Below are 21,725 nucleotides of genomic sequence, written 5' to 3'. Positions count from 1 at the left end.
AGAATTGCTTGTAGTGCTGGTTTGGTATTCATGTAGTTTCTCAGGTGTTCTTTTTCATGGAAGTGTCTTTTTTCCCTATTCATTTTGAAAGAGAGTTTTGCTGGATACATCAGTGTAGGTTGGAGTTTGTTCTCTTTTAGCACTTGAAATATCTCATTCCAGGCTCTCCTTGCCCCAAGGGTGTGTGTTGAAAAGTCTGCTGTGATTCTGATGGGCTTTCCTTTGTATGTGATTTGTTTCTTTTCTCTTAGTGCTTGTAGTATTTTGTTCTTCTGTTGGGTTTCTGGGATCTTGATTATTATATGTCTAGGTGTAGATATTTTTTGATTGTAGCTACTTGGGATCCTGTATGCCTCAGTTATCTGAATGTCAAATTCTTCCCCTCTGTTTGGGAAGTTTTCTGTCATTAATTCTGCAAACAGCTTTTTAAAGCCATTTGTATTTTCTCCTGCTACTTCATGTATTCTTATCAGTCTTATGTTATTCTTCTTTACATCATCTAGGAGTTGTTGGATCGATTTCTCATGATCTCTTACTGTTTTTAAGAGACTTCTCTTTTCATGGTCACTGACTGCAATCTTATCTTCTATATCTGAGAATCTATCTTTGCATTCTTTTATTCTGTTGCATAAACTTTCAATAGAGTGTTTAATCTCCTGGATATCTGTTTTAATCTGTTTTATGGATTCCATTTCTTTCCTATGTTGGGCATTTATTTTTTCCATTTATTTCTTATGCTGGGCCTTCATGGCTTCTATCATGGTCCTGAGCTCATCTATTATTTTGTCAGTTTCTGCTCTAGAGTCTCGAATCGTGACTTCCATTTTGCTCACTATCTCTATGGTTATCTGGGAAATTATTTCTGTTTTGAATTTTTCTAGAGCCTGATTGATCTGTTTTGTTATTTCTTGTGCTTTGAGTTCAGGGTGTTCTGGTGTTTCACTATCGGCCTTTTCGTCCTCATTTGTCCTACTGTTTGCCATTGGTGAACTGGAAGTCTGTCCTTGTGTCTTGCTTAAGTGTTTTCTCATTTTTATTTTTGTTGTCCAACTGTCCTTAGTTTAATCTCTGGATTATTACCCAAATCTTCCTGATATAGTTGCGCCCTAGCTTCTGTGTCTCTAATGACCCACAAACATTCTCATCTTCATAACATCAGAGAAAACAGCTCATCAAATCAACCGCAATGCTTTACCCCAACTGATACTATCAGCAACATATTAAGATTAAGCACAACTTGGACACTGACCACCAGTAGTAGTCACTAGTCTATCACCCTTAAATCATTTGAATTAAATTGAAATCAAGAAGCAGTCCAGAACATGTCTGCAGTGAACAAAATTTCAATATAGTGTATTTGCCATTTAATGGTTCAGACAGAGTGAGGATGCAAGACCCCTGATCTCAGTTAGGTGATGGCTGAACCCCATGACGCTGACTGACCTCAGGCTGAAAGGCCCAGATTGAGTTCCCCAACCTTCTGAATGGTTGAACTCCACAATATTCTACTACAGGTTTCCCATGCCCTTTCTTTAAAGATGTTCAAAGTTGGGAACTCAGAAAAATACCCTTGATGACCACCTCTGCCTCTGCAGAGTGGGTCCAAAGACTGGCACAGTCAGGAGGACTGAGAGTGTGGGGGTGGGGGATTACGGGGGTTCAGGGGCGCCCGCGTGGCTACCTTCCTGGCGCTTGAGTGATGGCGGCTGGGTCAGGAGCAGGAGTGGCTCTCCTTCCTGCAGTGGATCAGGGCCCAGCCTACCTCCCAGCACTTGAGCGATGGCGGCTGGGTCAGGAGCAGGTGTAGTTCTCCTTCCTGCAGTGGATCGAGGGCCTATCCCAGATATTTTAATTGTTTCCAAATTCCTGCACATTTACTATGTGAGAGGGGAGGAAACCTGAAGGTAAGATGTGACCTCACTCAAAGTCAACTGTGCTTTTCCTCCACCAGCTCATGTGAGGGCTCTGTATATGTGAAGGAAGTGTTTTGACTTTTGTATCTTGGGTCTGAAAATTCATTTGGATTTGATGTTTGAAGGATTCTCCAAATGGTGGATAACGATCTTCTTCTGTCATCGTTAAAATATATTGATGGTCCTTACAATTCTTCTTGAGGGTCCTGGGATCTCCAAGCAAAACTACCTTTGTTAAAAGGTTTTTTCTTCCAGTGAGCAGGTCACGTGTGTAAATCATTTGAATTTCTTGAAAAAATTTAGCACAAAGAATGTACAACTTTGCTTTAGTGCAGCGATATAAATTCTGCTGCAAACGTTGTGTGTGAATTGTGAGTGAGATTGGTTTCCAGTGATGCTATTTAAAAAGACTAGTGGTTTTCTTATACTTTTGTACCTCCACTGTGAGTGATTGGGTAATTTGAACAAGACTTCTGAATATTCCAAGTTAGATCATAAAAGATGGTGCAAGATTTGCTTCCTTGTCTAGGTAGCCTGACAAAGTAGCACATGCCCTCTGTTCTATGTCACTACTATTACCTGACCAGAAAAGTTCAACCTGAGAAATTTCTGTATATACAGGAAGCTGAGGATTCCTAGATACCTCCCACATGCCCTTTTCTACTCTACAAACTTCAGTGTGAACTGGCTGGACTGAAGAGTTGTCAGTTTTTCTCACATGGACTAGGGACCACCTGTTCGATCTCTCTCTGTTATATGTTGGTTATCAGTGAAGTAGGAAGTAATGATACAATGGTAATTCTTCATAATCTCTCTTACCTGCAATGCTCTGCAGTGTTAAATTAGCAGAGTAGAATCTGCTCTGATAAACCAGAAAATTAGTCTTAAACAATCTAAAATTCTAGACTAGTGATTTTCAAACCACAGTTCAAAATCCACTGGTGAGCCAAGAAAGCCTGCTGAATGCCCTAGACATTTATTCAGAAACAGAAGCCTTTTTTCTGAGTTGTTATATATAAATAATGCATTATTTTATTGAGGTCTATTTGACGTTAAGACTACAGGCAACCTCCTTCGGATTGTAAGTGTTGGTGTCTATCAAGTGAGATTAGCTCGTTGGCAGAATCTGATGATGTATTTGAATGAAATCTAGAATACCATTAAAATATAAAATTGCCAAGTTAATAATACATACTTACATATGTAGTTGCAATTCTTCTGATTTTCTGTAAATTATTAGAGTTTCTTTGATTTAATTGTGATGTAGTCATAAGCTACTAGCTTTTTTTCACAATGATCAAGTATGATTAATTTATTTCTTGTTCATTGGCATTTTGAGAAAGACAGCTATAATCAAGTTAAGGACAGATGGTCTTGGATTTGTGTAGATCATAACCCCAAATGATTGGTGTCTTTATAAGAAGAGAAGGCAGGATAGGAAACAGTAAGATGATACCAGGTAATGACAATGGCACAGATTGGAGGGATAAATTTGCAATTCAAAGAATGCCAAGCAGTATAGGCATCTACTAGAAGCTGAAAAGATGCTAGAAATGCTCATCTCTTGGGACTGAGTGGCTGGCTGCTGACCATGCCTTGATTTCAGATTTCTAGTGTTCAAATGTGGGAAAGAACAAATTTCTGCAGTCTCGAACCACCAGGATATGTTAAGTTGTCATGACAGCCCTAGAAAACAAACACAGGTTGATAAAATCCTCTGTTTAGCCAATACTGTATTAAATAGGACAAATTCTGAAAACGAAGCATTTATAAAGCACTTGGGATTAACATATAGTATATATGACTGCCACATAATTAGAATTGCATGTGTTTGCTATATATAGTTTATGTAGATGAATTCAATATACTATAATTTCTAGTTCTAGGATAAGTTTTCTTAAACTAGGGGTTGACAAGGTATGACTCATAGGTCAACTCCTGAAGGTCACCATTTTTTAAAATAAAGTGTTTTTTTTCTAATGGAGGCTTATTTCTTTAAATGTCATCTCTGCACACTTTTGTGCTATACCAGTATAGGTTAGCAATTTTCATAAAGGATATATTCCTTGCAAAGCCTATAACATATACCATCTGGGCCTTTTAGGAAAAGTTTGCAAACTCTTACTGTAGACTATAAAATTTGCACTGTATATCAGCTTTTCCTGTTCTGTTTTTAAATATGTAATTTACATGTGTTGCTTGCTGTGAGTTTCCAGCAACTTCTTTTCTACTCAAAGTGGGAACTAGGGTGAATGACTAGGGAGAGGGTGTATAACCCCATGTGAGTCCACAGTAATTAAGAGTTGAAGGCCACTGACTAAAATATATCCTTAGTAGTACTGATGACTAAAGTGAGGGTTACAATAATACATTTTTATTATCTCTGCATTTGCTAATAGGACTTTATGAGATAATGACTCATGAGAGTTTAGTGAGCGTCTAACTAGAAACCACATTTTCCTATTGAGAATCATTTTTCTTTAAAGCAATTTTTCAAGCTATTGATTTGCATATCTAACACTACTGAATGAATTAAACAAAGCCGTAAAGTAAAAGTAATGACCCCAAACTCAAGGATAAATTTATAAAGTGCAAATTATCTGGCTTAAAGAAAGAGCAAGGGTGATATAACCATTGAGTGAGAAGATTTATCTGGGCCATCTTGCTCAGTGTTTAATATTCACATCCTGAGGAAGGGACCCAGGTTTTGCCCCAAAGAGCTGGAGGTCTACCCCTTGTGGCTTTAGGAGCTGCTAAGCTTCTCCTTGCTAAAATCCCTGGACTTTACTTTCTTGCTGCAAGATTGTCCTTTCTAGTGCTGAAGAGAGTGAAGGTTCTAGGTTGAGAAGGGGCTGTCTCTTGACAGAAATATAATTTTTCCCTTATTTGAAAATTAAGAAAAAAAAAAGTGGGGCAGTTATGAGTGGTGATTTTCTAAAAGTAGGAATTCCATTTGGTTCAGCTATACCAATTTTGTGTATCTTCTCAGAGTTTAAGTCATATTATTAGTGATATATGCATATACACGTATTTATAGCAACACAACTCATAACAGCTGAATTATGAAAGCAGCCTATATGCCCATCAACAGCTAAATGGACAAAGACAATGTGGTGTATGTATACAATGCAGGATTGGTCATCCATAGAAAAAGGATATTGGGTCCTAAGACCATAACACTAAATGAAAGACATCAGATACCGATGGTTAACTATTGCATAGCTTTTCTAATATGAGAGACCGAAAATATAAATAATTTAAACAACAAATAAAAAAACAGATGGTGGAAAACATGAAGATAGATAAATTTTGTGGCAATGGAAAGGAGATATGGGAAATGAATGAACAAGAGGGAAGGGAATAGGGAGAAGGGGGAATAAAAATAACTAAGATTCGATATGTATATAGGTACCAATGCCCCAATATGAGTGTAAAAATTGTGTATGACAAATATATCCTTAAAAAGTAAGTGGTTATTTTTTCCTACTTATTCAACTGTTCATGAGTCTAATTATTCTTGTAACGATCAGTTGGCCCCTGAGAGGAATGTGTTCCTCTGAAAAGGACAGACATTGCATTACATGTTTAAAGAACTCAACCACCACTGTAATATCACGTCAGTACGACCATGGATACTGAAATGCTTTGAGGCAATTTGGGGTTCTTACTAATGAAATCTCTGGTGTCTTCTGAGATATCATTCAACTCATTTTAGGTTTCAGAATCACCTAGCAATGCACTTTATCTATGAAAAGATTTTCAGCAGTTGTTTGGGACCTACTTAATTCATGACCCAAAGGGATTTATCCAAATTAGGTTCACCTCACGTTCAAACACATATTGGAGACTTACTAATTAGTGGAAACTGTGATACTCTCCTTCAGAGTGAAAAGAAAAAGGTTAAAAGGGTAATTTAAATAAATATGTTAGAAGATATTAAGTACCATGAAAATGGAAATAGCAAGATATATCTGATTGCTGGGATAGGATAGAATTGGGATTTTATTTTATTTTTAAAATAAATTATATTTTATCCTTTTCCCACCATAAGCCCCTCCCCTCCCTATGTACGAAAATTTTGTTTCCATTTTTTCCTTCTATTTTCACTATTTTTCTGGTCACTTCCTTCCTTTCTCTTTCCCTCTTCCCTTTTTCCTCTTCCCATTTGAAGACTGTCTTCTCATTTCTCAACATCCAGTATATATTTCAGTCCTTAATTTTACTTTCAGTTTCTCAAACCAGAGAAACAATGCAGTATTTAAAAGTGTCTGATGTGTCTTACTTATGAGTATCGCCTCAAGGTCCATCCATTTAGCTATAAATGCCTGAAGTTTATCTTCTTTATGATAGAGTAGTACCACAGAGTATATAAAAAACAACATCTTCTTTATCAACTCATCAGTTGATGGACATTTGGGCTGTTTCCAAGATTTAGATATTACAAACTGTACTGCTCTAAACATGGGTGTGCGTGTGTCGCTGTGGTATGATGCTTTTAATTCTTTGGGGAAGATATTGAGAAGAGGTATAGCTGAGTCAAACTGAATCTCTAATATTTGTTCTTTGAGAAATCTCCACACTGATTTCCATAGTGGATGCACCAGTCTATACTCCCATCAACAGTGGAGTGGAAAATTTATATATTTTTTTGTACCAGGGATCAAACTCGGGTCCTTGCACTTGCAAGGCAGGCCATTGAACCGCTGAGCTAAATCCCTGGCCCAGTGGAAAAATAATTTCTAAAAAATTAATTTTATTGGTACATTTTAGGTATACAATATAATGACATACGTCATTGGAGATTTGTACCTTTATTTATCTTGATTCTTATTTTTCCCCTTTCCCCTGCCATCCCTTCGACCTCTCCACCCCTCCATATTTACAAAGACTTTGTTTTCATTTTTAAAATTTTCTATTAATTCCATTCCTTTTTTTCCTTTCCCCTGCTGCTTCAGCTTATCCTTCCCCTTTTCACCTTTTCTTCTCATTGCATGTTATCTATTCTACATTTTGATCCTATTTGCATTTTCAATTTCTCACACCAGAGAAACTATTCAGTATTTACATGTGTGTTCTATTTATTTCACTTAAGAGTATCACCTCAATGTGCAGCCATTGAGCTACAAATGTCTCTAGTTCCTCATTCTTTATGGCTGAATAGTACTCCATTTTATTAAAAAACCCACATTTTCTTTATCCCATCTCCAGTTGATGGACAATTGGGCTGTTTCCAAATTTTAGCTATTACAAACTGTGCCACTAGAGGTCCCATTTGACCCAGCTGTTTCTCTGTTGGGTATCTTCCCCAAAGAATTAAAGAATCATACCACAGTGATATTGGTTGATTTCTTGATAGCAACCATTCTTTCTGGAGTGAGGTAGAATCTCAGCATTGTTTTCATTTGTATTTCACAAATTCCCAGTGGTGTTCAACAACTTTTCATATATTTATTTGTTGTTTCTGATAGAATTGGAATTTTAAATGGGGAATTCAGGAAGTGCGTCAGTGTGAAGGTAACAGTTAAGAAAACATTTGAGGGGAATTTAGCCAAATAACATTTGAGGACATCTGTGTGCCCACAGCTCCCAAAGGCACACAGGCTCTGCCTCTAACTCAAGTGAGTCATTCATAAAAGCTGTACATATTTCCTTATAATGAGAAAACTCACACAGAATCTTCCAACAAAATGAGCTTCTACATGGATTTGTCACAGGAGACATTATGAATCAGGGAATATTGACAATGTTAGTGACAGAATTGAGAGGAGAGGTTTTTGATGCTAGGATTGCAAACTTCAGACCTTGCCTCTGTATATACCACCAGTACAGCCCTCTTTGTTATGCACTTATGCCACCATACAAGCCAAAATTATACTGAAAGTTAAAATTGGGCGAGTTAATTGTTATGCTAATATAATATAGCTTCAAGAGGAGTCTTATAAATCAAACAAACAACAGAATGGCAGGTGGAGGCCAAGGTCCCACTTTTGTGACTGGTTAAATTTAATTTTGGCCATGTAGTTAAGTTGGAAAACCAGGCAGCCCAAACTCCTGGGTTGTTTAATAATCAGGGACAAAAGGGTAAAAAATGTACAAGATACTCCATAGCCACAGATAAAGGAAGAGAAAACATATCCAGAAAACTGTTTCTTTTTAAGATTATCTCATTTTTAGAAATAAAAAAATACCTGCTAGGAGAGTAGAGAAAATAAAGATCCGTGTAGTTCCCTGAGGACACTGAAGTTACGAATAGGCTAAAAAATACATGTAGAGGAATATCTTTGGTGGAAAACTAAATTTGAACTGGAGTGTAGAATAAAACAAAAATAACTGGAAGAATATTGTTATCCTAGGACATTCAGAAAGTGTACTATTTTTACCAAAGTATCAAATGTTTATGATTTTATTTTTATACAACTCTCTGAGAGCAATAGAGTAAGAGTAGAGAATCAGTAAAAGAGTATATGTTTCCATCTGTCCAGGAATGCTAAGTTTAATTGATAAATAATGCACATTTGAAAAACAAAATAGAGAATATATAAATAAATAGACAGTGGAGGAAAATAGGGATGAATACAACCTCTTAAGCTTCATGAAGTATATTGCATATAATAGTCTTGTAAATCCAACAAAATTACCAGAAAAATTGGATGGGATATAGTTTTGATTTAAAAATAAAGAAACAGGAACTAGAAAACAGTTAAATACATGCAAAATGAAGAGAACTCTGTCCACCAAATGGGAATTGAACAGAGCTGTTTGATAAACTAAATTTAAGACTAACCTGGAATAAAAACGGTATAGTGACTAAGAGTTTAAAAGTGTCACCATGCACTTGAAAGCCAGAGATGGATTCATCAGTTAAAGATATTTGACAAACTTATCTTCATTAATTAATAAGAATATCTAACAAGAAATTTAGACAAGAGAAAGTTCAGAGAAAAGAGTAGAAAAACAATGAAGACTACTGTGTAGTGTAGAATTACAAGAGTTTAAATGCTGAGCTTGAATTTGCTAAGAAAGTTTTATCATATAAGCATAACCATTGCCTTTTCCTTTTATTCAACACATGGGAACTTCATGGAAAATTGAAAATACCAGTGATCTGATTCCTTAAACCTGTTTTTGTCATATCCTCTCTTCTTTTCTACCACTTTTTCCTTCTTCTCTTCTCTTCTTTGCCTTCTTCTCTGCTTTTTTTTTAATACATGCTTTTTAAAAACTATTGTGTTTCATATTTTATGAAAGCTCTAATTAGATTACTGCAAGAGGTAGGACATATTGTCCTAAGAGAAAGAATCAAATTAATTATAAGAATGTGTTGACACTTAAAATTGTCTTCTCTTGAATCATTATGTTAATGTCTGTTGTGGCTGAGTTAGCAACACACAACTGCAATCTTAGCACAGTGGGAAGTTGAGCTAGGACAGTCACAAGTTTGAGCTCAGCCTGGGCAACTTAACTAGATCTTACTTCAAAAATAGAACAAGAGAAGACATGACAAGACAGAACAATAAAGACAGGCTAAGACACAATTCAAGGCAAAGGACCTGGGTTCAATTCCCAGTACCTCAAAAGGAAATAGTTAATAATACACTGAAGGAAGAGAAAAAAACAACTGGGACAACAATAATAATAACTACAGGAACAAAAAAGAAGATATAGCTTTCATCACTTGATTCTTTTTACAGAAACAAAAACCATATGTTACCTTGTTCTTATTTGTATTTCATTATCTACTCTATATGGATGATGAATAGATGATAGATGGATAGAAATTCTGAATAATCTAACTTTTCCCTGGTTACTCACATTGCACATACCTCCTCCAAATTGAAATGTAGGTTGTTCTTTTAATTGTGTTTGATGAAAAGGAATATAATTTTGAAATCAATCTTTTTGTTTTGTGGATAGTTGGTGCTTTCTACCTCTAATTAAAAAATGTTTTCTATTCCAAAAGCATGAGGATAGTTTCTTATGCCTTCTGAGAAATTTATTATTGTTTTATATTTCAAATTTACCCTATATTATGTATGGATTTCATGTTTATCTATATGCTGTAGAAGTCCAGATAGCTTTCCATATGGTTAGCTATTTTTTCCAAGATCACTTAATGAAAATCTTTATTCTTTTTTGGTGTGTCATAATGGCACCTTTGTCATTAACTCATTGATGGCATATATAAATCTGTAGTATTCGTGAATTTTACTATTTGTTTTTGTGGTCCATGTGCCCATCCTTGCATCTCTATAACTTTCTTTTTCGTTCACTGTATTTTCTCACTAGACTTGTCAGCTGTAATTTTAAATCTTTGTTTTAGTCAAGTTCTTCATCTCTGAGACACAATACTCAATCAAGACTGGCAACTTAAAGGAGGAGAGGCATTTTATGACACCTTGGGGTTACAGTTCCTGCTTGGCTAGCTCCAAGGTAGAATGGCATGACAGTAACGTACTGAAGGAAAAGTTGCTAAGTTTTGGAGGCCTGGAAGCAGAGAGAGAAGGAAGGAGCCAGGGAGTGAACTGCCTCTCCTGATAAGGCCCTTCTGATGATCATTCAGCTCCAGTGTCCCCATCATCCAACCTTTTCCAAAACTGCATCTATGAGGTCATGAAGCCTCGGGACATTCTCCATATAAACTGTACTTGTCTTCTTCTCCCTTTGTTCTTTTAAACTTTCTTTGATTTTTTTTTGTGTGCATTTACATGTTTTGGAATCATACTGCCAATGAGCATATCTGCTTATAAGTAATGAATAACTAACATTAAATAATATTTATTAAATTATCCTATCCCTGGGCATATATATTCTTTAATTTGTTTAGGTCTTCTTTAATTTCTTTCACCAATGCACTGTATTTGAGATATTTTGGTAATACTCTAAATAGATTTAATTTTCATTTGTTTTTAATTAACTCTGCTATAAAGAAAAATGAAATGTTTCTTAATTTCATTCTCATAATTTATACAGATTTTTAAAACTTTATTTACTTTTTAAACCTATATAACATAGTAAAAATATTTCTTTATTTTCAAAGTTTTACTCTATTTTCATTTTTATTTTAATAAGATTATCTATTAAAACAGTTTAATTAAACTGGTAATTGTGTAAATTCCTTTTTTGTCTTTCTCTAAATATTGGAGAAATTTTGAATAAGTTACCCTAAATATTCTGTTTACTATATATTTTGATAGATATTGCTTTATCATATTAAATAAATTCTTTGGTGCATTACATTCTTTAATCTATTCAATTATATTTTTATGCATCTGTTGAAAAGATCGTATGATTTTCTTAACTATTTGTTTTGTTAATTTGGCAACATATATTATTTTAAAATTGAAGCCCATATTCTTAACTAAAAGAAAAATGACTAGGTTGTATTTTTTGTGAATTATAAAATTAGTTTTGCTAATGGTTTACTAAGGAATTTGGTACTTATTTTCATCAAAAATCTTTGAAAAATTAACTGAATTCAGGTTTCTGTGACAATATTGCAGTAATAAGAATTTATTACAAATTCACTTTGTTTCATGTATACATGAAAGTTTAAATTTTTTATTTTTGCAAAAATTTTAGTACTTTTTTTTCAAGTAATTTGACAATTTCATCTTAATTTCAAATTATTGACATAAGTCTGTCTATAGTGTTTTGCATTGAATTGTTTATGTGGGCAATTTCTGTTTCTTTTTTGTTTTGTCATTTTGGTGAAAGGTAATTTTAAATTACAAGATCAAAGACAGTGTCTACCTGGCAAGTGTGAGACCCTGAGTTTGATTCCTGGTACAGTAAATAAATACAAATTAGGAGATGTGAAAAATGTAACATATCATTGTATATCGTTTGGCAGGCAAAATGCTGGCTAGATTTCAACTCCTAGCTGAATTATTATTTTTTTTTTTAGAGGAAAATGTAAGAGATACATGAGGACTCTGGCCACTTATGTTATATTCTGTGTATTCTTACAAGATACAGTAGAAATATAAAAGTGCTTTAGAGTTCCATAAGCTTATTTCTCCCTGTAGTTGTGTTGTGCAAATTCCCTTATGGCTGCCTTCTGTCAACCAGAAAATGAGCTTGGTCATTTGCTTTTTGAATATTTGTTCATTCAAGAAAGCATAGACTCTAAAGGTTACTGTGGTGTTATAATTGTCAAGAAAATTCATGCTTTTCTCCTATTTGCCAGTAGAAGATAGCTCATGAAAGAGTACTTGCCTAGCATATGTGAGGTCCAGGGCTCCATCTCCAGCACCAAAAACATCCCCATAACAACAACAACAAAACACAGAGAGAAGAATCAATGAGTCAGAGGTTAATTGAATCTATGATAACTAATTGAATCTATAGCACTTATCTCAAATGTGTCCATTATTTCAAGTCTGTGTGGCACAGGGGATAGTAATATGTACAGGAACTTGCAGGAAATGTGATTTCTGTGGAATGTTAGCAGTTAGTTTGGAAATTATGCATTTGACAAATATGTGTTAGACAGTTACATGCTGGGAAATGTGTTTATTTTTAGAAATACCCAGATAAGATAGCCTTGAAAACTTTACTGAGAAAATATGTATGCCATTAGATATATATGCACATATAATATTAATATATATTGGAAAATGTAGTGGATAATTACAATAAAATGTCCTTACACATAATGGAAATAGTTATAAAAGGCTCCACAAGTGAGAGTTGATTCTGCCATGTGTGTAGCAGATGCACAGTTGTGGAAAGAAGTTAGAGTTTTATATACTCAATCAGATCTTTAATGATTATCTACTATAATCCTATTTTTAGATTGTCATTCAAATCAAAAGGACAGATTTGAAGATAAATATTTGGAGTCATAATATCAAATGAATAATTCTGGCTAAGAATATTCACGAGCTACATGAAATAGTGCAAGACGGGGAGCCTTACACTGGACCACACTCCACTTTGGGGAAAGAGAAGTGAAGTAGCTTTAAATGAATTGGCAAAACGTGAGGCTGAGAAGACCCATGTAGCTAAAAAGGATTAGACAAGGTCTGGATGCCATGAGAAACGTAAATTTCAAGTTAAAATTGAAATTGCAGCACTAAATAACAAGGAAAATCCAACAATCTTCAAATATGTAACAGTATATTTTAATTGCAGAATTTACTTTAGCTGACAGGAAGAGATTTTAATAAAAAGAGTATGTACAAAAATCAGAGTTATCCAAGAAAAGGGAGCTAGGGAGATACCAAGAACATAGAAGCAGTGAAATGCAGTTCCTTCTCCATCATGCACTCTGTGTAAAGCCTCCTGTTAGACAGGTGATACTTGGTGAGAATTACAAACATGAAACATTGTTTCATCTGCTTCTTTCTGCTAAGCTCCTTACCTGTGCACTTGCTACGCTCTCTCTTTCACCCTCCAAGGGTAGCATCTCCCTTATGTGCTGGCACTGAGCTAACTTACCGTTTTCTCGATACTTTGTTAAATTCTTCTTAATGACACCCTTTCATGTATGCCATCATTTCCCTGGAGGGTCTCATCTGTCCGGCAGAAAACATTGAAGGGGAGCAGACATTATTACAAATCCTTGTTACAATTAAAACGAATAATTCATAAATATGAAATAACTTTTGGAAGGTAACACTTTGCAAATAACATCATCTCTTCCATTCCTTTTACATGATGTTGTGCTCTTAAGGGCAAAGCAAAAGAAAAGACAATAGTAGAAGAAATAAAATCTACTTCCACCAGGAATCATGAAATTATACATATAGGGAAGAATAAGAAATTTGTTTTTCTTTTATAGGAAGTAGTATTTCTATTTCTCTTTATATTATAAGAAAGACTGGAATAACAGCTATAGAAACATGTATTTATTGTATATGTATGAATAATGTACATTGGTATCATTCAGCAAGATATTGTTCAAAATGAGTTGTTAATCAGGTCCTGAAATGAAAAATAGTAATATTTGCTACATAGGGACAAGAAGAGGAAACATTTCCTAGTCACAAAGCACACCTTAAAAATGTCCAGCCCTCTTTGTAAAGATTGAGACATGTATCAAAAGGAATACCGAGTAGATATTTTGACCTAGAATATAAATCCATCACAATTACTTAAAAATATATTCAGTTTGAGTCAGGGATTTAGCTCAGTCGTTTCACCACCTGCCTTATAAACAAGAGGTCCTGAGTTTGATGCCCGGTACCAATATATATATATATTCAGTTCACATACAGTACTACTATGCATATGTGCTCCCAAAGGGCAAACATACATACAGTACTACTGTGAAAACACATCTACTATCATCTTTACCTGGGAAAGACAATATTCCACAATTATCTTGAATTCAATCTTTTCTTTACAATTTTCATCAGACTAAATAAATTTCTTTCTTTGCCTGCTTCGTGATCAATTACCACACCAAGATTATCAATATATGCTGTAATTTCAAAATATTATGCTGTTTTGTTCCATGCCTATGTGGCTATCAGTTAAAGAAATCCAGGGTCAGCGATTTAGCTCAGTGCTGCTGCTGCCTGCTTTGCAAGGGCAAGGTCCTGAGTTCGATCCCCGGTACCAACCCCCGCCCCCCCCAAAAAAACAAAAGAAATCCAGGAAGCCTTCAATTCCTGTGGAGCTACTTTCTAAACATGCTCTTCTCTCATATTTTCTACATTCTTCTGAGTTCTTAGTCACGGTGTCTGTGCCAGTCTAGTGACCACCCTCTACCAGGGATCCTATCTCCACTGGTCTTAATCCCCGATTCAGGGATTGGAACTAGACACCCTTATCCATGCAGTGCCTTCAACATCACATCTTACCGAGTGCATGTGAATTTACCAGCTTCCCGATTCTGCTAAATGTAAAGAAGTAGAGTCAGCTTTTCATATCCAACCACAGTTCACTAGCAGGCATATGATCATCTGTAATACCAGAGGTCCTTCTTCAGATTAAATGAATTAAATAAGACAAAGAGAAAAGAACAGTTTTTAAAAATATTAACATTCAGAAGTCTTGTTCATTAAAAGTTAGTTGGTAATTCTTTTGCATTCTATATTATGCCTAAATGTCTAATACCCGTCTTCTTTTTCTTTATTGTATCTCACCATATTATTTAAGTATTGCTATGTAAGAGAATTATAAAATGTTAATAGAATGCATACGTTATTTATTTATTCACGCATTTATGTCTAACTATTCAGATCAGCTAGGAGACTCTTCTCATGTGGCCCAGGCTTGGCTTCTTCTGTTGGCTCATTCATACATTTGTTATTAGCTGGCAGGATGGCAGCTGGATTGGTGCTTTAGCTCTGGAGTATTAATGGCAGCTGCCTGAAGTCCAGAGGGTCAGTGGAACATATGTCTCTTATCATCCACATGAAAGGTCTGCCATTTTTTCTTCACTGTGCGTTGCCAGGTGTCCCAGAAAGCAAAAGAAACATGCAAAATCTCTGATGGCCTAAATCCAGAAGTGGCATACTAGCCCTTCTGCCACATTTTACTTCCTAAAAATAATTGCCAAACTATTTCAGTTAGCATTTATGGGAAAATACCTATACTTCTTAGTAAAGGGAGTTAGCAAGTCACATTCCAAGATGTGTGGATAAAGGAGGAGAAAACATCATGGCCATATTGGCAATCAGTCTATGTCCTAAATTTTCCCGATGAATTTAGGCTCTGCTGACTGGACCATTCTGTATTCACTGACTCCTCACCTAACTCAAAATATCAACTCAGTTCAACTGGTGTTTCCAACATTTCTGTCTTTCCCCAGCCCCAAATCTACTACAATTCCTTCTGGCTCCCCTGGACTTCTGGGCCCAAACACTACTGAGAAGCCCTTTACTAGTCTTGTCAAAAAATCCCTGAAATAGTTTAATAGAAAATGGAATGCTTTGCTGCTCACATTTTTCAATTCCCATAATGGGAATTAGTCTCCACTCACAGATTGAACTGTGAATATTTATTTTAACTCCCTGGTTGATAATTCACATGTCACAAAGGCAGGTCTTTTTCATCAAAAACATTGATTATTCAATTAATACCTCTAGTGAACACCAACAAAAAATGCAAACCCATATGGTTTCATGAACATCAGAATACCACTGAGAGAGTAAACGTGACTGAGCGTGCTAATTAGTATAATCTCATTAATACACCTGGATGGTTAACCCCACCCTACAGTAAAAAGAATACCAGTAACTCTCAGCTCTCTATTGGCTGCAAGAAGCTATGAATTGCTGTACTTTTGAATGCTTAGAGAGAAGTCTTTAGGATTGACTCAAACTTTCCAGAGCCTCGTTTTATTTGGGAAGATGTTAAACTGTTCTACAGCTAAAGTTTGTCGGGACACAGAAGGCTAAATTTTAATTAGAAGAATGAACATAGATCAGGAGCAGAAAAGCATATGTGGGAGTGAGTTTCAGAGACCAGGGGAGTGAGTGAGCACATAACAACGGGAAAACATGTCAGGGACAGAAGGGAAGAATAAGATCCATGAGCTGATATGTCTGAGTGTCTAGTAAAGAGCATAAGCTCAGGCTTAGAAGACAAAAAGAAAACTAGGCAAACTCGGCAAAAGGATTGTTGGAGAAAATGTATGAGAATTCACATGAAATTTACATTCTTTAAGTAGTATGTGGCATAAAATCTATGAGGTCACAAAGTCTCTGAGTCACAAATATGAATAAATATTCAAGGATGGGACAGTTTAATGATGAAGACAGACACATATACTACACATCATTATACAATATGTTGAATTCTGCCTGAAGAAAGAATGAATATTCATTAAGAACCTATATGAAACAAAAATCATTTTTACTGGTAGATCCCTTTAATAGCTGAAATGAACAAATTTTTTTTTTAAATGAGGCTGACAGATTGATCATTCCAACTAGAGACCTCATCAACAAAGGAGTGGAAGTATATAAAACAAGACAGTGAATTGTAGAAGCTGTGAGTTCTCAAATAATAATCTGTTTAGTGTGAAGTCTCAAGAAATGTCTGGACAAGTGAGTTCATACAAGATTTTAGAGACTATGAAAGATTTGCTAAGGAATTTTAAAATATATAAGGCGGATACATAGTTTCAGAATCTAACAGACCTTAGCTAAAAAAAGATGAAATCCCTTCCTATGAAAGTCTTATAGAAAAAGTCAAGAACGTGGAACTAAAAGCAATGAGATCATCTGAATAATGTAAAGAAGGCTAAGTGTGAATAAAAGCAGCCCTGAAATTCAGTTTCTAGAATTACTGAGTTAGTGCCTATCACACCAAACCTCCTGTGGTTAATAATCACAAATGCTGTGTACAGTATTAAAATAACTATCTGTGCCTGGCATGGTGGCACACCCCTATAATCCCAGCATTAGGGAGTCTGAGGCAGGAGGATCACTGTGAGTTTGAGACCAGCCTGGGCTACATAGTGAGTTCCAGATCAGTCTAAAGTACATAGTGAGACCCTGTCTCAAAAAAAAAAAAAAAAAAAAAAAAAAAAAAAAATCTGAGGAGTTCAATGGAAAATGAGAGAATCTCACTTGAAATCAACATTTTGGAGAAAAGAATGCTATAATATGAATTTATATTTTCATTTGGCTCCTAAATAAATGTGAACACAGAGCTGCACCATCTGAGATGCCTAACACTCCAATGGAAAGCATGAAGTCACTGGTTTGGAAAGCCAAGGAGCCATGTTCACACTGCACAACCACAGCCACTGGAAAGTTGAGGGGAAAATTCAAGAAAGGACAGAGAAAGGTAGAGTCATAAATTCTTTCTCTGAACTCTGCCCGGTATTCTTGATGACTCTTGTTTTGTTTTGGTTTTTTGAGACAGGGTATCACTATGTATTTGAGACTGACCTGGAACTAACTGTGTAGCCCAGGCTGGTCTCAAGCTCACAGCGATCCTACTGCCTCAGCCTCCCGAGTGCTGGTGTTAGAGGCATGCATCACCATGCCTGGCCTCTCTTGATGATTCTTATATCGTGCAATCTTCAGGCAATTCAGCTAAGACTCAAAGAAATAAAGTGAAATGTGCCTGCCACGTGGAGATGGAGTCTTGCAGTTTGAGTTCAGAAGTGAACTTCTACTTAAAAGTCAAAATCAGTACTCTTCAGAAGAAAAGCACATAACCTAGAATCTCTAAAGTGTTGGACTATTTCCTTATTAGCACTTGGGGTTATTGCAATAATTAATCATATTTCATTTTACGTTATCATACTGGTATAATGCCATCTCACTGTGACTTTGATTTTATTTTCCTATTGACTGGCAACATTGAACATCTTTTCATGTCCCTATTTGCTTTTCATGTGCCTCTCTTGCTGAGTTATCTGTAATGGCTTTCCACTTAACCTTGGGTCGTCATCTCAATTCTGGGTTAAAGGAACATCATGGGGGTGCATAACACCAACTTTTTAAAAAAGGAAAACTTTGGTACATTGTAGATATACATATTGATAACATTCACCATGGGAAATTCGCGCCTGTGCATGATATATTCTGCCTCTTTTTTTCCATTCCCCAATCTCCTTAAGCCCCCTCCCCTCCCTATATACAAAATCTTTGTTTCCATTTTGTTCTACTTTTTCTTTTTTTTCTCGTCCCTTTTTCCTTTCTCCCTCTTCCCTCCTTTGTTCCCCTTCCCACTGAACATTTTCTTCCAATTTCCCAATATCTATTATGTATTTTAGACCTAATTTCCATTTTGGTTTCTCACACCAGAGAAACAATGTGGTATTTAAATATATATGTCCAATTAATTCACTAAAGAGTATGGTCTCAAGGTGCATTGATTTAGCTATAAATGTCTTAAGCTTGTCCTTCCTTATGGCACAGTAGTAAGTCATTGTATAAAAAAAAAAAAACACATCTTCTTTTTCTATTCATTGATTGATGGACATTTGGGCTTTTTTCCCAAGATTTAGCTATTGCAAACTGTGCCATTATCAAAATGGGTGTCCATATATCACTGTTGTATGATGCTTTTAATTCTTTTGGGAAAATACCAAGAAGGGTAATAGCTGGGTCAAATGGGACCTCTAGATGTAGCTCTTTGAGATATCGCCACACTGATTTCCACAATGGTTGCACCAGTCTACACTCCCACCAACCGAGATGAAGGACTCCTTTTTTTCTACAGCCCCTCCAGAATTAGTTATTGGTTGATTTCTTGATAGCAGCTCTTCCTTCTGGAGTGAGACGGAATTTCAGAGTTGTTTTAGTTTGCATCTCTAGAATGACCAATAGAAAGAAGTATTTCCATCAATCACTTGTTCATTTTAACTTTATGAGTTTTATTGTGTTAAACAATTTTTAATTAACAGAAAAATTACCCAAAAAACAAAGAAATGAAATTTTAATATGTATTGAGTATTTATAAATAAACATCAAATTTTAAAACATCAATTGTTCTTTTTACAAAGCCTAAAATATAACAACAGCAATAAATTCCTATGACCTAAAACAAAAATACTAATAGAATTCAAGAACAAAAATGATATTTGTTTATAATAATAATCAGTTGTCAAACCCAACGCAGTCTTCACATATGAAAGCTCATATTCCATGTGCTTGTCTCACCTACACTGAAAGCACATATCCTTAGCACTCCTTTCCTGTGTGTCAGGTCATTTATGTCACTGCTCTTGTCTTCCCGTTTGTCAGAAGCTTCTTACTATATTGTATAATGCACACTTAGTAGGGAAATATGATATCAGTAAAATAAAATACTTAATGAGGGGTTATAATAAACATCGACATTTTTACATCAGCTGTGTACTTATTTATAAAACCTAAAAGATAATATTAGAAATAAATACCTATGTGAAATACAAGGAAAATACAAAAAAGTCTACCACATAAATAATCTCTGCTTCTGTTGTCAAAGCCAAGGCAGTCTTCACACATGACTTCTATGCACAAGCATCACATACACTCATAGCACATGTTTTGTTTTCCTGACATTTTTTTTGAGGCACAGTTGACATCTTTTTGGTTTTCCTATTGTCGTAATAGGTCTTTGTGATGTCTTATGTGCCTATTCACCTGCCATCTCACCAATCTACTCCAGAGTTGTTGTTTTTTGTTTCGTTTTTGCATAGTTCCTTTGGTAGAAACATTTTGTTCTTCCTCTGTTGTGAGCGATCTTTTATCCGTTCCAGTCCCAATGCACTACGAAAATTTCTCTGTGTTATATTGAACTTGTTATTTTCTATATAAACTATGAAACGGTTTATGTCACACGTTTAGGATCGAGTAAAACACAATTATCTGCTGATGCTTTGTGTTTCAAGTGACAACACAGTTGCTGCACAACTCATCAAGAACATCTACTCTGCTTTTGGTTTTGTGGTAAAAATCGACAATCTCTGACTTCATTTCTGTTCAATTTTTTTCTGTCAAATTTGCCATTATGCTACAATGTTGATATCAGAAGGTCCACTTTGTTTTTTGGGTTTTTTTTTTAACCATATATGAAGCCAATATTACATCTCTTTGAAATCCAAAGATTGTACTATACAATGCTCTATTTTGAACTTGCAACATTTCATTGGGGATTTTTGCTTTGTCCTTGTGTTTAGTTCCTATGCTGGTCAACTTGTGTTGTGTTAGCAAATATAACATCAATGGGTAACTGGTAAACCAATCATTGAATGTCATATTTGAATTAGTTGGGGAGGTGGGAGTGAGAAGTCTTTTACAATATCATTCAGTTTCCTATTGCATGAATAAAGACCTGGTGGCTGAATTTCAGGATAAATTTCTAAATTTAAAGTATAATACGTCTTCATATCTACCCAGGCATATACTTTTTATCATGCTTTGAAGGCTTATATAAAAAACACTGCCTAAATCTACAGTGACTAGGAAATCCTGCAATAGTCCTTTATTTACATGACTACATGATGTGTGAATTACTTGAAATTTTGAAACAAATCTCTCAAAGAGTGGGTAGCAGGCAGATTATTTGTTCTTTTCCTTTCTTGGCTCCTGGGTGGCTTTGTCATCAAACTTCAGGCAACTTTGAAGGAGACCCAATGTCTTCAGTGCCATTGTTATTCTACAAGCATCAGATCCACACCCATCACTTGTCCTTAAGTTTTTTGCATTCCTGTGATTACCACAAGAAAGCCCTGCTAAGTACAACAGACCTATGAATGCTTTCAGTTCAGTTAGAAAGGTGTCATAATAAACACACTTTCAAATGCATACTATCAGTGCATATAGAGCATTTTTCTTATATTTCATCATTTGTGTATTACATATTTTACATCATATCCTTTACTACAATTTCCAACATCAAATGACAGTGTTAGCATTCTATCCAAAAGGTTTCTCCCCTGCCAAGAACCTTAGGAGAAGGACGGATGAACTATTGGGAGTGTAGCATTTTAGATTTTAGGTCATTACATTTAAAGTCATGTTAAATTAGATGTCCAGCAGCTGTGATGCTTAAGTTGTCTCTGTGACTTCTCTCTGAGGTCATAATTCAAAATACATAAGAATAGCTCGTGATATAAAATTTTCTAGACTCACATGATAGTGAATTGAATTTTCTCTTTAAATCTGGATTTTTAAATTGACAAGTACCAACTGTGTTTTTATCATCTGTAACATTTTGAAGTATATAAAAGCTGAGAAATTGTCAAACCTAGCTAATTAACTAATACATTGCACTACATAATTATCACTTTTGTGCTAAGAATGATTAACATTCACTCTCTGCAATGTTTTAAAATTTAAAAACATCATCATTAATTATAGCCATTATTCTTTACAATAGAAATCTTGAACTTATTGCTCTTTTCTGAGCATGATATAT

Source organism: Fukomys damarensis, unplaced genomic scaffold (assembly GCF_012274545.1).
Source record: "Fukomys damarensis isolate Sample0158 unplaced genomic scaffold, DMR_v1.0_HiC HiC_scaffold_2, whole genome shotgun sequence".
NCBI classification, from domain to species: domain Eukaryota; kingdom Metazoa; phylum Chordata; class Mammalia; order Rodentia; family Bathyergidae; genus Fukomys; species Fukomys damarensis.
Note: the sequence above shows the minus strand (reverse complement) of the source record.